General features: G+C 37.8%; 1 pseudogene; it reads left to right on the top strand.

The window, feature by feature from the left end:
• Positions 1-906: 906 nt before the first annotated feature.
• LOC118835479 lies at positions 907-16189 on the top strand (annotated as a pseudogene).
• The last annotated feature ends 1136 nt before the right edge of the window (positions 16190-17325 follow it).

Raw genomic sequence — 17325 nt, 5'->3', positions numbered from 1 at the left:
TAAGCTCTACTTTATTTGATAAATTAGTGTATTGATTTTTACCTATTTGTGTTTTGTTTTGTTTTTTGTCTTACCTTCATGGTCATTACCCAGGCTGTTGGCACATCCACCAGGAGATGGGAAAGAGAAAAAAAAAGATAAAGTTCAAACAAGTCATTTTTACTCCCAGTCAACAACTCTGATAAAAAGTTAGATAAAATTATTGGCTGACTTGAGTATCTGAGAGCAAGTGTTGGGCAGATGCCAGTGGCCTACAGAAGTAATGCTTGAGATTGATCAGAAGAGAGAAGGATTGCAGCAAGAATAGTAATTACCATCCCAAGGAGTGCTGGACCACATTAGCTGAAAGGTTTTAGAAACTCACTTTCCCTCTTCAACTGTAGTATCTCTCTATTTAATACAATCTTAGGAGCATCACAAGGTCTAGAGTAGTCAAAGCTCTCTCCTCCAACTGGACTTTAATTTCAATCATTAGAGTAATCTGAGGGACAGATTTATTTCCTTTAGAATCTAGAAAGTCTCTCTAAAACTGCATATATTACACTAGAATCATAGCCATAGAATCATAAACTTTTGGAGTAAGAGGAGACATCAGCAATCAGCTGACTACAGAATGACTGAAATGAAGAGTTGGAAAATATCTTAGAGGCCACCTAGTTCAACCTGTCATGTGTCTATTATTTACAAAACTGCTGACAAGTAGTCAACCTCCCCATAAATATCTCCAGTGGGCAGTAGAAGCATCAAGTAGAAGGATGGGAAGCTGGAGCTACTCAAATCTCCACTGGCATGCATACCAACCAAGATGTAGCTGCCCTAGTTCTGCTTGCTTCTGGCCACTGCACTCTTGAGTAAGTATCCTCTTGTTTACCTGGTTGTCTTCCTTTTGCTTACTTCTGTCCCACCATGCCTGACAAGCAGGTCTGGCCAGAAGGCACCCGAACCCCTCTGGATGAGTTATCATGCCCCAGCAACCTGGTGACCAGCAGGAAGGTATTCAAGATACTATTGGTGATTTTGATGCCCAAATCCACAAAATTGAGACAAGCTATATTTTGAACAAAGGACCAGCAATTTATTGTCCAGAAAGCTTTCCTCTAGATCCTTGAAGGTGATTTAACATTGCTGGGTTTTACAGTAAAGATCCTTAGTTTGTCCACATTTCATCAAAAAGAGATTGTAATGGAATTGAGGGGAAAATGTGAAGAAACTTCAAAGGAGAATAGGAATATTTCTATAAATGCTCCTAAAATGAAGAAGGGGCCAGGACAGTGAAAAGGATTTGCTTTGAAGAGTTGTCAGAAGTCATACTTATCAACTCGTTGAACATTATAAGAGCAAAATCCATTGTCAATTAAAAAAATGCAAACCACAAGGATGCTTTGAAAAACTGAGGATATTTTTTCACTCTGTGAACAATGAATGTCTTGACTCCAAACAACTGAATTTATAGTACTTTTGCTTTATGTGAGACTTGTATGTAGTGCAATATACTTTGATATGCTGCGAACATTGAAAAGAATAGTAATTTCCAAATCCTGCCTGTTAGTAGATTTTTAAAAAAAGACTCTTTTTCTTACCTAACAGAGACATTTTGGCCCTCTCACCATGAAATAATGACTGACTACTCATACAAAGTACATTATGATTTGGACTAGACTGGTTTCTTTTAGATATTATTATACATGGCTTTAAAAGAAAATTATGTTTTCAGGAAAGGCAATTGTGGATTTAAGAAATGTCCAAAGGGGTTAAAAAATCATCCCCTTTTCAAACTGTAAAATTTATCTTAAAGGTAAGAAGTGTTTTTTTTCCATGAAATTAATCTCATCTCTATCTATATTTAGGATATTTTTGGTGAGCAATTGCGTGTGCAATTGTCATATTTAATTTTGTTGGGCCTGGTACAGAATTTTCAAAGGACCCTCATAAGTATTCTATGATCCTGAAAACCCATTTTTATATGTTTTGAATGTATTGTAAATTTTCTGAAACAATGTAATACCTTTTCAAAAAGGCAACTGTATGTAGAACATTTGTTCAGTGTTTAAGGTAAATTGGCAAGAGAATTTTGCTTCACTTGTTATTGCATTACTAAAGTGATGACTTGTAAAAAATAAAAATAAAAAATAAAAACCTAAAGTGAAAGGCACCTGCTACCACATAAGAAATGGCAATTCTGCTTTTGGTTAGCTCTTATCATTTAGATGGCTTTTCCTTACATTGAAGCAAAATCTGCCTCTTCATTTTCATACATTGCTACTAATTCTTTTCTATGGCGCAAAGCAGAACAAATCTAATCTTTCTTTTATATAACACAGATTCTAATACTGTTTAATGTCCTACAAAAGTCATTCTAGTTGCTTTACCTGATCTTCATCTGGTATGTATCTGATTGTCAGTGGTCTCTCACCATCCTGGACATCTTTTACTGAATGTGGTCTAGCTTGTCAATGCATGGCAAAATGATTAGAACGTTAGACTTGAGGAGCAGCTAGGTTGTGCAGTGAATAGAGCACCGGACCTGGAGTCAGAAGGACCTGAGTTCAAATTCAGTCTCAGATGCTTGACACACTTACTAGCTGTGTGACCTTGGGCAAGTCACTTAACCCCAATTGCCCTGTCTTCCCCCCTCCAAAAAAAAAGAACATTAGACTTGCAATAAAAAAGGTCTAGGTTTAAATTGTGCCCTTCCTTAACCTCCTTCAAGGAGTATGCAATCTAGTAGGATATATATATATATATATATATATATATATATATATATATATATATATATATACATATATATATATATACACACACACACACACATATATACACATATATGTATATATATGTGTATATATATATGTATATATATGCATACACACACACACACACACACACACACATATATATATGTATGTGTAATATGTCTTTAAAAATCAAGTTTTGTGCTCTTACAACAAACATTCAGGAAATATGTATGAAATGCCTATTATTGAGATAATGTATATGAAGCACCTACAAACCTTGAAGTGCTATACAGATTCTACCAATGATGATGATGATAATGAGGATGATATGTAAAGCATTGTGCTAGGAACAGTGAGAGTTACATAGACAAAATGGCACAGTACATGTCCTAAAGCAGCTTACATTTTATAGCAATCTTCTCTGAAGATTTAAATTTTCATTTCCTATCTTAGAGGAGATAATGCCATATCTGTACACCCAGCACTAATATCAGGCTTTCTATGTAGAAGTCACTCCAAAATTATGTTATTTGATGATGATAAATTAGAAGAAGTTATGTACTCTGTAAACCTTGAACTTGAGAATATTGCTAAGTATCCTGGTTGATAGCATAAACCTCATATCAAAATGGTTTAATATTTTATATATGAAAAGGATGATTTTCCATGATATTTGCCACATGTCTTTCCCCTGTAGTATAAAATTTCACTTTGTCAAGATGGAAGAGTGAGTGCTATCCTGTTTTGCATATATTGTGGATTTCATTTATTTATATTTTCTTGATCCTTCATCACCACAAATAACTGAGAAATAATTGACTGTATAGTCTATTTCTAGACAAAGACCAAGTTTTACTGGAATCCTCTCACTATCAAGCACGACTGATATATTCATAGTAATTTTCTAAACTATTAACATTATGGTACTTTGTACACTCTCCCTATTTACAGTTGTGTTATTAAAAAGTCATAGTGCATGCTGGGTAATTCAGCCTGCAAACATTCACACTCCATTAATTAATTCATCACCTAAAAGCTAACTATTGATTTTTTAATGGTTTTACAAATCTATTTAAGCTTCTGTGATGTGATTAAGAGAACGTGTGTTTACTGTAAAGTATCTAACAAGTACAAGATGCCAATCTTTGGGATAACAAACAACTTAGCTGGTAGTAGAGAACAAGGACACTGATGGGTTAAAATCAATTCCTGCCTACCGAAATTATATAAAATGCATCAATCCATAAAAATATATATTTGTATATATGCACATATATACACGTATTCACAAAGCAGAAGATGCTTTCTCTGAGTTAAAGTTAAAATGAAATTCCATATTAAAGTATTCTTTTCATGCTAGTGTAAATTAATTGTATAAGAACAAATAGTAACTTTTATCACCACCATAGTTAGACAATCCTCACTTTCAGTCTGACTATGGCAGGAAGTAAAATTATTTTGTGTAATTTCTGATTCCAATACTGGACAAGTATTTGACGAAAGTGGCACTTAAGAGCCATCTCTAAAATGGCGAGATTTTTCTTGTCCCAGTGTAGAAGGGGTTGGATTAGAGTTGCTGCTATTGTTGTGTTTGTCCTTCATTCTTGAAGAGGACCATGACATCAGGCAAATGATGACATGACTTGCAGTTGACTTTGATTTGAGTGAGGGAGTGCTGCGCAAGTTCACCAGCCTCACTTTCTCCTCCAAAGCCATCTGGATCCAGAAAAGATGTTCATCAGGATGACTGAAGATGACCCAGGATGCAATGGGAAACCATGGCCCTTTTACTCTAAGTAGCCTTTTCATGTACTCAGAGTGAGGTAATGCCCATTCAGTGAATAGGCCTATTTAAGAAGCTAGTCAAGGGAGGGGGCAGAGCCAAGATGGCAGCAGGAAAGCAGGGACTTGCTTAAGCTCTCCCCTAAGTCCGCCAAACACCTGTATAAATGGCTCTGAAAAAATTTTAGAGCTGTAGAACCCACAAAATAGCAGAGGGAAGCAGGACTCCAGCCCAGGAAAACCTGGATAGTCACTGGGAAGGGTCTATCACATGGAGCTGAGAGCAGAAGCAGAGCACAGCCCAGCATGGGCAGGGCCAGGACCAACATGACTGGGAGCTGGACAGAACAGGCGGTAGGGCCCTGAATCATTGAGCTGTGGCAGTTACCAGATTTCTCAACCCACAAACACCAAAGACAACAGAAAAGGTTAGTGGAAAAACTTCTGGGTTGGAGTGAAAGGAGTATATGGTAAGCCCCAGCCCTGGGGGCGCAGAAGTGGTGCAGCTCTGGGACTGATTCCATAGGTACAGCTGTGGTTGCTTCCAGCACCAGGCCCAGCTGGTGGGAGTAATTAAGCAAGGGATCAGAGCGGGAGTGCAGAGCCTGCTTGGATCTGGGTTGCAGTCCAGGTTGGCAGTCTTTGGGGGAGGAGGAGCACTGGTGTGGCAGAGCTTGATCCGTAAAAGTAATTCTGAAAACAGCAGCACAGCCCCAAAAGCTTGGGACAAAGTACTATCTACTCTACAAGCTGTCATACCCTGACAAAAAACTCAAGGCTAAAGTAGTTGGCTGGGAACATGAACATCCAGTGAAAACTCACCCAGATTCAGTCGCAGACTTAGGAATCTATTTTTTGGTGACAAAGAAGATCAAAACATACAGCCAGAAGATGTCAACAAAGTCAAAGAGCCTACATCAAAAGCCTCCAAGAAAATATGAATTGGTCTCAGGCCATGGAAGAGCTCAAAAAGGATTTGGAAAAGCAAGTAAGAGAAGTAGAGGAAAAATTGTGAAGAGAAATGAGAATGATGCAAGAAAATCATGAAAAACAAGTCAATGACTTGCTAAAGGAGACCCAAAAAAATACTGAAGAAAATAACACCTTAAAAATACACTAACTCAAATGGCCAAAGAGCTCCAAAAAGCCAATGAGAAGCATGCCTTGAAAGGCAGAATTAGCCAAATGGAAAAGGAGGTCCAAAAGACCACTGAAGAAAATAACCCCTTAAAAATTAGATTGGAGCAAGTGGAAGCTGGTGACTTTAGGAGAAATCAAGATATTATAAAACAGAACCAAAGGAATGAAAAAGTGGAAGACAATGTGAAATATCTCATTGGAGAAACCACTGACCTGGAGAATAGATCCAGGAGAGATGATTTAAAAATTATTGTACTACCTGAAAGCCATGATTGTAAAAAGAGCATAGATGCCATCTTTAAAGAAATTATCAAGGAGAACTGCCCTGATATTCTAGAGCCAGAGGGTAAAATAGAAATTGAAAGAATCTACCAATCACCTCTTGGAAAAGATCCCAAAAAGAAATCTCCTAGGAATATTGTCACCAAATTCCAGAATTCCCAAGTCAAGGAGAAAATACTGCAAGCAGCCAGAAAGAAACAATGTGAATATTGTGGAAACACAATCAGGATAATACAAGATCTAGCAGCTTCTACATTAAGGGATCGAAGGGGCTTGGAATATGCTATTCTGGTGGTCAAATGAGTTAGGATTAAAACCAAGAATCACCTACCCAGCAAAACTGAGTATAATGGTCCAAGACAAAATATGGATTTTCAATAAAATAGAGGACTTTCAAGCTTTCTCAGTGAAAAGACCAGAGCTGAATAGAAAATTTGACTTTCAAGCACAAGAATCAAGAGAAGCATGAAAAAGTAAACAAGAAAGAGAAATCATAAGGGACTTACTAAAGTTGAACTGTTTTGTTTACACTCTTACATGGAAAGATGTTGTGTGTAATTCATGAGACCTCAGTATTAGGGCAGCTGAAGGGAATATACATACATACATACATACATATACATATATATATATATAGACAGAGGGTACAGGGTGAGTTGAATATGAAGGGATGGTATCTAAAAAATCAAATCAAATTAAGGGATGAGAGAGGAATATTTTGAGAGAGGGAGAAAGGGAGAGATAGAATGGTATAAATTATATCACATGAAAGTGGCGAGAAAAAGCAATTCATTGGAGGGGAATAGGGGGCAGGTGAGGGGGAATGAGGGAATATTGCTCTCATCGGATTTGACTTGAGGAGAGAATAACATACACACTCTATTGGATATCTTACCCCACAGGAAAGTAGGGGGAAGGGGATAAGATAGGGGGGACTATAAAAGGGAGGGCAGATAGGGGGAAAAATACTCAAAAGCATACACTTTTGAAAAGGAACAGGGTCAAGGGAGAAAATTGAATAAAGGGGTACAGGATAGGAAGGAGGGAAATATTGTTAGTCTTTCACAATATGACTATTTATGGGAGTGTTTGGCATAATGATACATGTGTGGCCTATGTTGAATTGCTTGCCTTCTTAGGGAGAGTGGGTGGGGAGGGAAGAGGGGAGAGAATTTGGAACCGAAAGTTTTAAAAGCAGATGCTCAAAACAAAAAGTTGTTTTTGCCTGCAACTAGGAAATAAGATATACAGGCAATGGGGCGTAGAAATCTATCTTGCCCTATAAGAAAGTAAGGGGAAAAGGGATGGGGGGAGAGGGAGTGGGGTTACAGAAGGGAGAGCTGACTGGGGAAAGGGGAAATCAGAATATATGCCATCTTGGAGTGGCGAGGGATGGAAGAAATGGGGAGAAAATTTGTAACTCAAAGTCTTGTGGAAATCAATGCTAAAAACTAAAAAAAATATTAAATAATTAAGTATGGAATTCCAAAAAAAAGAAACAAGTCAAGGAAGGGCCCCTTTAATTAGAAAAAAAGGAAAAAAGTCAAACTGTATTGGAAGACCCTCAGGGTTGCTTCTCCAAAGAGAAACAGTTACTATTGACATTCACTCTCAGCCATGAGGACCCAAAATGCAACCATTAAGTTCAGTGAGGCATGCATGTTTATGGGCCTTTTGGAATCATCCTATGGAGCATATGCTGAGCACCCTGGTCACTAATGGGCATAAATATGTTCAGTGCTAAAGGACTTGGCACACTGAGATAATGCAACAACTTCTTGGTCTCAGTGATGCCAACTGGAGAATGCAAATATGTCAAAATAAAGGATTGATCAATGAGGAAGAGCTATCTCCTTAGCAAACTTTCAAGGTAGAGAACTCCCATTCTTTCTTTCGTTCTTCTCTCCAGAATTTGTGCCATGGAACTCTCTCTATGTGGGGAGAGGAGATTCTCTAACCTCTCCCTGACATTTGTGGCAGTTGCATGAACTATCCAGAACATAAGTTTGTATAGGTGAGAATGAGTTGGAATCTCACAGTCTTGGCCATCTCTTCTGCTTTGTGCTTCTTTACCTGAGCATAACTGACCTAACAGTGATCCTGAGATAGATATTTCCAACCTAAGATACAACCTTGTGAGTTACAGAGGTTGATAACTGTCTTTTAGTTGGTGAAAGAGACAATGTTGGAGGTGCTCCCCAAAGCTATTACAATGTGTCTCAGGGAAGAAGACAATCAAATGACCACCAAAAGGAAAAGGTTTCCAAGACTAGCTTGGATTTCCAGAGAAGATGGATCTGTAGAGAGCTGTCTGGGCAGTGCAGAGCTAAAATGAAGGTGAAATGTGAACCTTCAGCAGTTCACCAACTGTGTCGTTTTTAATGTATTAAATATAAATCTACTGGGAGAGTGTATATTTTAGGTCATAATGTCATGTTTTAAGTCTTTGTCAGTATGCTTCTTTGTATTTCCTGTTTCAAGTATTCCTTTTGTCCAAAAGAAATAAACAGCCAGTCCATACCTGATTTTCATTATACTTTCAGTACCTCTCTACTTTATTTTGGCAAGAATCTTAGCATTAGTGGTACAAAGAATAGCTTTTACATTTTTGAATACAATAAAACTCTAATTAAAAATCTAAAACCGCTTTTTATATCACTCTGGGTACAAAAACAGGTAATTGGATAGAAATGACTTGTGGGCCATAGTTTGCCAATCCCTGAGCTAGAACATTGGGTTAAATCAAACAAAATAGAATTTGGGGATAACAGTAAAGCCCTAAACCTTGGTTCAAGAAATAAGTTTTACAAATACACATGGGGCAGGGATGTCTATGCAGCAGTTTTTCTAAAAATCATATCTGGGGACAGGGGGTGGAGAATGGTAGTAAATTATAAGCTCATTGGGAATCCATAGTATGATGTGGTCACCAAAAAGACTGAGTCATAGTGTCCAGAACTAGGTTGTTGTTTCTTCCATTGTATTTTACCTGGAACAGACAACTTGTAGATACTATGTTAAGTTCTGGGCACTACATTTCCAGAAGGGCATTGATACACTGGAGACTACACTGAAGAGGGCAACCATGATGATAAAGATCCTTGAGGAAAATACAGTTTGAGGAAAATTACAGAGGAAGATGAGTTGAAAAGAAATGAGATCTTTAGTCTAGAGAAGAGAAGAATCAGGATAAATATGACAGCTATCTCCAAGTATTTGGAGGACTGCCACATTGAAAAAAGATTAGATTTGTTATTCTTGACACCTGATTACAGAATTTGAAGCACAGCATGGTAATTCCAAAGAGGAACATCTACTCTAGAAATGAAAGTAAATTTGAAAACACTAAAGTATTATTTTTTAAAAAAAATTATTTTATTTTCAATTCACGTAACAGAATAAGCATTTCCATAATAGTTCAATAAAAAAAGATGACTGCACATGAAAGTGAAAATCTACCATATACAATTTTCTATTCCCTACAAATATACAATAGTTATCATGTAAATTTCTTTTTTTAACCCTCTCCCAAATTTTAGAGGTGTATGTAGATTGGGATTTGGGAGGATAGGAGAGAGGAGGAGGCAGACTTTTAGAGGAGTGTGTGGACTGAGACTGATGGGGTCAGAGGAAGGAGTTTGGGGGGACTATTGGAGGAGTCAGTAAAGTGGGTGGTGGGATGATAGGGAAAGAATATAAGGTAACAGGGATAGGGTAAAAAGAGAATTTTAGGAAGAAAATAGTGAGTAAAAATAAGATGGAAGGAAATTCACAAGTAGTAATTACAACTTTGAATGTGAATGGGATGTTTATAACAGCTTTCTGTGGTGGCAGAAAACTGGAAATTGCAGGGATCCTCATCAATTGGGGAATGGCTGGACAAGTTGTGGTGTATGGTTATGATGGAAAAACTATGTGCTATAACTGGAATAACTGTGCTACAAAAGTGATGAGCTCAATGGTCTTAGAAAGGCATGGAAAGACTTGCACAAAATGATTAAGAGCAAAGTAAGTAGAACCAAGAGAACATAGCATACAGTAATAGCAAAATTGTTTTAAGAACAACTTTGAGTGACTAAATCATTTCTGACTATTATAAATACACAAACAAAATTAAAGTTTTCAAAAAGCGAAATGTCCTATTTCAGGAAATAGTGTGTCCTTGGCCTCTGTAGGTCATCCAGTAAAAGGCTGGATGACTACTTGTTGGTTATTTTGCAGGGGTGACTCATATTCAGGAATCATGCTGGATTAGATAAATACTGAGGTCCCTTCTAACTGAAATTCTATGCTAATGGATTCTCAAAGAGTTCTGGATTTAGAGTTAGGAAAGCTCTGTTTCAAATCTAGCTCTATGACATCAACATTATATAATTCTAGGCAAGTCACAACCTCTCTGGGGCTCAGCATCATTGTTCATGTCATGCTGCCTTTTTTACGACAATTTCTAATATAAGTAATAAATAGTCACAGATAACATTACACTAATTGTAGTGGATGCTAGTCCTCTATAGAGCTTCCTCAGTGAAATCCCCAATAATTCAAAAGATTAATATTAGGCAACCACAACAAGAAAACAAAGTGGGTAACAGAAAAAAAAAAACTAATAAAGTGAGAATTACCTGAAGAATAATTATTACACTGATTTAATGATTCAAAGAGATAGATCTAGGTATAATCCTACCATGGACAGAAACAGCAGCTGGACAAAACCTAGATAAAAATGAGAGTGATGGAAAACTGAGATTGGTTGCTTTTGGGAATTAGGCAGAGATTTCCACAATTCTGAACTGTTAAATGTTGCAGAAACTGTGAAACAAAATTTTCCCAGTAATGCTATGGAGCTACAAATCATAAAATAATCCCAATATAAGAGGAAGTACAATTTCCAAGGTTGGCAACAGAAAGGCACCAGTGAGTATAAGTAGATCTCAGGGTATTGCCAATGGTGATATGCATAAAACTGGAATAAAAGATATTAAGGACAACTATAATGGGAAAGGGGGGTAGGCTTTCCACATATTGAAGATAAGAGACAATAAGTGAATAGCTCAAGTTAGCTACACTCATAATCTCAAGATATTAAAAGAAATACAGGAAAGTTTCTAGATCACACAGTATACCCTTTGTGGAAATTTTATCCAGTCATAGGCAAAAATCTTACAAGATGAGAAAGTGTGAAGGGATTCTTCGTTGGGGGAAAGACCATCTGCATGGAGAGGAGCAGATGTCTAAGTCTCGAAGCCCTTGGTAGGTTAGTCTCAAATATCATATTTGTGCTATTGGTAAAGGGAAATTGGTTATTTTTTTCTTTTATTATTATCTAATTTTTAGTTTTCTGCATTGATTTCTACAAGATTTGGAATTACAAGTTTTCTCCCCATTTCTGCCCTCCCCCACCACTCCAAGATGGCATATATTCTGATTGCCCCATTCCCCAGTCAGCTCTCCCTTCTGTCACCCCAATCCTCCCCATCCCTTTTTCCCTTACTTTCTTGTAGTCCAAGATGGATTTCTATGCCCCATTGCCTGTATATCTTATTTCCTAGTTGCATGCAACAACAACTTTTTTTTTTGAACATCTGCTTTTAAAATTTTGAGTTCCAAATTCTCTCCTCTCTTCCCTCCCTACGCACCCTCCCTAAGAAGGCAAGCAATTCAACATAGGTCACATATGTATCATTATGTAAAACCCTTTCACAATATTCATGTTGTGAAAGACTAACTATATTTTGCTCCCTCCTATCCAGTCCCACTTTATTCAATTTTCTCCCTTCACCCTGTCCCTTTTCAAAAGTGTTTGCTTTTCATTACCTTCTCCCCCATTTGCCCTCCCTTCTATAGTCCTCCCTTTTTTATCCCCTTCCTCCTTCTTTCCTGTGGGGTAAGATACCCAATTGAGTGTGTATGTTATTCCCTCCTCAAGTCAAATCTGATGAGAGCAAGATTCACTCATTCCCCCTCACCTGACCCCTCTTCCCCTCCAATGAACTGCTTTTTCTTGCCTCTTTTATGTGAGATAATTTACCGTATTCTATCTCCCCCTTTCTCCCTCTCTCAAAATATTCCTCTCTCATCCCTTAATTTGATTTGATTTTTTAGATACCATCCTTTCATACTCAACTCACCCTGTACCCTCTGTCTATCTGTATTTATATATATATATATATATATATATATATATACACACACACACATATATATATATATGTATGTATATATATGTACGTATGTATGTGTATTCCCTTCAGCTGCCCTAATACTGAGGTCTCATGAATTTATACACATCATCTTTCCATGTAGGAATGTAATCAAAACAGTTCAACTTTAGTAAGTCCCTTATGATCTCTCTTTCTTGTTTACTTTTTCATGCTTCTCTTGATTCTTGTATTTGAAAGTCAAATTTCTTTCAGCTCTGGTCTTTTCACTGAGAAAATTTGAAAGTCTTCCATTTTATTGAAAATCCATATTTTGCCTTGGAGCATTATACTCAGTTTTGCTGGTTAGGTGATTCTTGGTTTTAATCCTAGCTCCATTGACCTCCGGAATATCATAATCCAAACCCTTTGATCCCTTAAAGTAGAAACTGCTAGATCTTGTATTATTCTGATTATATTTCCACAGTACTCAATTTTTTTTCTTCCTGGCTGCTTGCAGTATTTTCTCCTTGACCTGGGAATTCTGGGATTTGGTGACAACATTCCTAGGAGTTTTTGGAATCTTTTTAAGGAGTCAATTGGTGGATTTTTTCCATTTCTATTTTTTCATTCTTTTGGTTCTGTTTTATAATATCTTGATTTCTCATAATGTCACTAGCTTCTACTTGCTCCAATCTAATTTTTTAGGTGGTATTTTCTTCAGTGGTCTTTTGGACCACCTTTTCCATTTGGCTAATTCTGCCTTTCAAGGCATTCTTCTCCTCATTGGCTTTTTGGAGCCCTTTTCCCATTTGAGTTAGTATATTTTTAAGGTGTTATTTTCTTCAGTATTTTTTGGGTCTCCTTTAGCAAGTCATTGACTTGTTTTTCACGATTTTCTTGCATCATTCTCATTTCTCTTCACAATTTTTCCTCTACTTCTCTTACTTGCTTTTCCAAATCCTTTTTGAGCTCTTCCATGGCCTGAGACCAGTTCATATTTTTCTTGGAGGCTTTTGATATAGGCTCTTTGACTTTGTTGACTTCTTCTGGCTGTGTGTTTTTGTCTTCTTTGTCACCAAAAAAGATTCCAAAGTCTGAGTCTGAATTTGAGACCATTTTCACTGCCTGTTCATGTTCCCAGCCAACTACTTTAGCCTTGAGCTTTTTGTCAGGGTATGACTGCTTGTAGAGTGGGGTGTACTTTGTCCCAAGCTTGAGGGGCTGCACTACTATTTTCAGAGCTACTTCTACACAGCAAGCTCTGCCACACCAGAGGTCCTTCTCCCCCAAGAACCACCAACCAGGATTGCAGCCCAGATCCAGGCAGGGCAAAGCAGGCTTTGCACTCCTGTTCTAATCCGCCACTTAATTCTTCCCACCTATCAATGCCCTTCCTCATATATGACATTTCAAACTGAGCACAATACCCTAGGGGAGCTCAGTAGCACAGAGCACAGTGTTGGACCATAGCCTCTTCCCTCTTTCCTCCAATACTGGACATCACCCCTCCCTTAATTCAGCTTGATATCACACTTGTTTTTGGGCTGCTGTATCACACTCTTGGTTTATACTGAGCATGTAGTTCACTAAAACTCCATTTTAAAGCAAATTACTGTCTTATTTCACCCTTTCACTTTTACTAATGTAATTATTTAAAATTTTTTTTCACTAATAGTATTTTTTTTCCAATTAGTGTGAAGTTAATTTTCAGCGTTCATTTTGGTAAAATTTTGAGTTATGAATTTTTCTCCCTCCTTCCATTTCCTCCTCCCTCTCCAAGACAGTAAGCGATCTGATATAGATTATACATGTACAATCATGTTAAACATATTTCCACATTAGTCATGTTGTGAAAGAATTAGAATAAAAGGGAAAAGCTGATGTAGTTAATTTCTTAAAACCAAGTTGGATAGGCAATGCAAGTATTATTATTCCTATTTTATGGTTAAGGAAACTGAGGATCAAGGAATCCCATTGTCATATATGAAAAGAAATTTTAATTTTTTACTGCAAGACCCAAGCTCTTTCTTCTTCACTATGTGATATATGACAATATAGTCCCCTTAAAGGAGCTTACAGTCTGATAGGGAGGATGGAACTTTCATGTAAAAAATTAATCAGAATACAGGTGCATGCATTTGTTTTCTCTCTATTGATGCCCATATAAGTATGCAAGATGCAAGGTTAGAAATCACCTATAACTCAGGGATGAAGGAAACAATCAGAAAAGATGTAGGGGAGGGGTCAGGCCTTGAGAAAAGGGAAACATTCTCCTAGATGAAGATGGGGACAACATTAATTCGACATGAGGGAGAGTATTTGCAAAGGCACTGATAGAATAAATAGAAAACAGAGTTGGGAAGGTCACTCAGGCTTTGAGAGTCATTTATAAGTGTGCATTATAATCCATAGTATTAGAGGAAATCTATATCAAAGGATTATGGAGATCTCCTCAACAAATCCTTGACTGTTCCCCTACTCCCTTTGTGCAGTCTGGTGTCATATCAGTGCTTACATTATACCACAATGAACACACAAGAGACCTTCTGGTTTGGAATAAGGACGAAAAATATGGAATGCCACCTGGAAGTTAATTCAACTAGAAAGATTTCATATACAGACATTAAAGACTGATGAATGGACAGCATTTTCATTTTTAAATCAAAATAACAGCAAGAAATTTATTCCTAACAAAAAAAATTGACAAAGAGTTTAACTGTAAGGAAGGGGGCAGGTGAAAAGGGTCAGAAAACCCAGGTTCTGAATGTTATCATGCCGCATGCCCAGAGAAACAATATTCTCAATCCTATTTTCCTTGGAATCTTTGACCTTTTAGCTATAACTACCTTGTGGGGAGGGAGGGAGAGAAAATTTAGTCATTAGATAATTGTGTGATTGCATATCTGGATTTGTCTCATCCTCCAGAGGAAGGGGCTATAATATTTCTACCAAGAACAGTTGCTGCTACAACTGCGTTTTCCAATGACATCCAACTGTTAATGGGAGAAGGAAAGCTATTTGAAGCTCCTCGTCCTGCAGAGATAAAAAGGCAGCAGAATAATCCTGCCAGGTCTTTTGATAACATTAATTAGCTGCAGAGTTTAGACTGGTTTGGGGTCTGTGAGTGCCTTAAGTTGGAAATGAATTAGATTTTCTACTCAGTGACAAAAAACATCTCATGGTTTATGAACAGGATTCAATAAAGATATTTTTGGTAATTAAAACACAAACTACAGCTGCAGTCTTGACTTAGGGAAGGGCATGTCCTTTTTTGATGGTTGTTTCCTCCCAGCTCCCCACAAACACCACCATTTGGCACTTAAAAAAAAAGTTTGCATAATCAGGATTGTAAAAGGGCTTTTGTAGGTTATTGAAGAAAGCTTCGCTTGTTAGTGGTTAACATCAAACAGGTTTTTTAGTCTCTTAGAATGGAATTTAAACATTTACTTATTTACATATTTCTGTGCAAAGCCCGTCCTTTCAGCTTCTGGGTGTTTTACATCAATAAGAAACACACAATTCCACTAAACGATGCCACTAGCCAAGGATTGTCAGAGACCATTGCTATGTCAGATCACCATTTGAAAAGTAAATCTTAGGCCTTCTCTCTGCCTTCTGATCACCTGAGAGAAGAGCTCCTCGGGGTCAAGGCCATAGCTCAAGGACCCATTTGTCTGGTCCCATGCCCAAGCACCAAGGGGCCTTTAGATCCATCTCAGACTAGGCAGCTCATTTTCAAGGGCCAAGAAGGAGTTTGCCTGCTCTCCCTACAATAACTTCCCAGTGGGGGAAGCTCTCCTGACTCTGGATGGGAAGATTTTTTCAGGGTGCAACATAGAAAATATGTCCTACCTGTGCAGGTACCTGTGCAGAACATGCCACCATTCAGAATGCTATCTCAGAAGGACATAAACAATTCCGAGCTGTTGCTACTACCAGTAATTTGGAGAATGACTTTATTTCACCATGCGGAGCCTACAGACAAGTGATGAGAGAGTTTGGAAAACATTGGTATGTCTACATGACAAAGCATATGGTATGTATGAAGTCAGGATAGTCCATGAACTTCTGCCTCGAATGTTTGGACCAGATGACCTAAAGAATTAGTGAAACCTGATGATGGAATTATCAAACTGAGAGCCTTTTCAACCACCTGGGAGAAGATTCTCTCTCGGTGTTGTCTGGGCAGAGCAATGCTGACAAGAAACAACCCAAGTGCTGAGTAAGTCCTAAGCACGGGCTGCTTCTGCATCTCCTGTTCAGTCTAAGCACCTCTTTGCCATTTATGTTTGAAGTGCCTTGAACATACTATATGGTGATAGTGGGAAGAACACCAGTCCGGGAGTCAAGAGACCTGTGTTTTATTCTCGGCTATGCCTCTAACTTCCTATGTGTCCTTACAGTAGTCATTTAGCCTCTCCAGGACTCAGTTTTCTTTTCTGTCAAATCAGAATGTTGGCCTAAATCAGTGTTCTTAGTCTTGTCTATGTCTTAGACCCCTTGGGCAGTCTGGTGAAGTCTATGGACCCTTTCTCAAAGGAATGTTTTTAAATGCACAAAATAAAATACATAGGATTACAAAGGAAACCAATTATATTGAAATACTAACAGCAAAATATTTTTCTAAAAAAAAAAACAAGTTCACAGAGCCCAGATTAAGAATCTTTGGCCTAGGTAGTCTCTGAGGTTCTTTCCAACTCAAGCATTCTGTGTGTTAGGGTCCATCCTCTGTGTACAGCTCAGCTCTAACATTCTATGTTCTCCAGTTTCTACTGTTCTCAGACCCTCCCTAGAAACTGTAGCCTTCATTGAAACCAGGTGCCAATCAGGAATCATGCTGATAACCAAGATCTTTCTCCCTCTTTCCACCTTGTACTGTGGATGTGTTCATCAAGTAATGTAAAAGAATTTTACAATTACTATATTAATTCTGCTTACCTAGAATCAAAATAATCACCCTTTTGTGGCCAATCTCTTCTGATAACTTTAGTTGGAGCTATGGGGGCCAAAGTTACTGTATTAATGGCTTGAGACCAGCTTCCTTTCTGGATGCTGTATCTCATAATCGATGAGTACCATTTCACTCACACCAAAGCCAAAACCAGAAGGTGTGGCTCCTCCCCAATTGTCACTCAAACAATCCAAAATGTCATACAACAACTGAGAAAGGACATACAGTTGATGTTCAAGTCACAAATGTCAGAGCTCTGTGTCCTTTCTGGATTGTCACATATTACAGTTTG

The sequence above is a fragment of the Trichosurus vulpecula genome, chromosome 1 (assembly GCF_011100635.1).
Source record: "Trichosurus vulpecula isolate mTriVul1 chromosome 1, mTriVul1.pri, whole genome shotgun sequence".
Taxonomy (NCBI): Eukaryota; Metazoa; Chordata; class Mammalia; order Diprotodontia; family Phalangeridae; genus Trichosurus; species Trichosurus vulpecula.
Note: the sequence above shows the minus strand (reverse complement) of the source record. Positions and strands in the feature narration are given on the sequence as shown.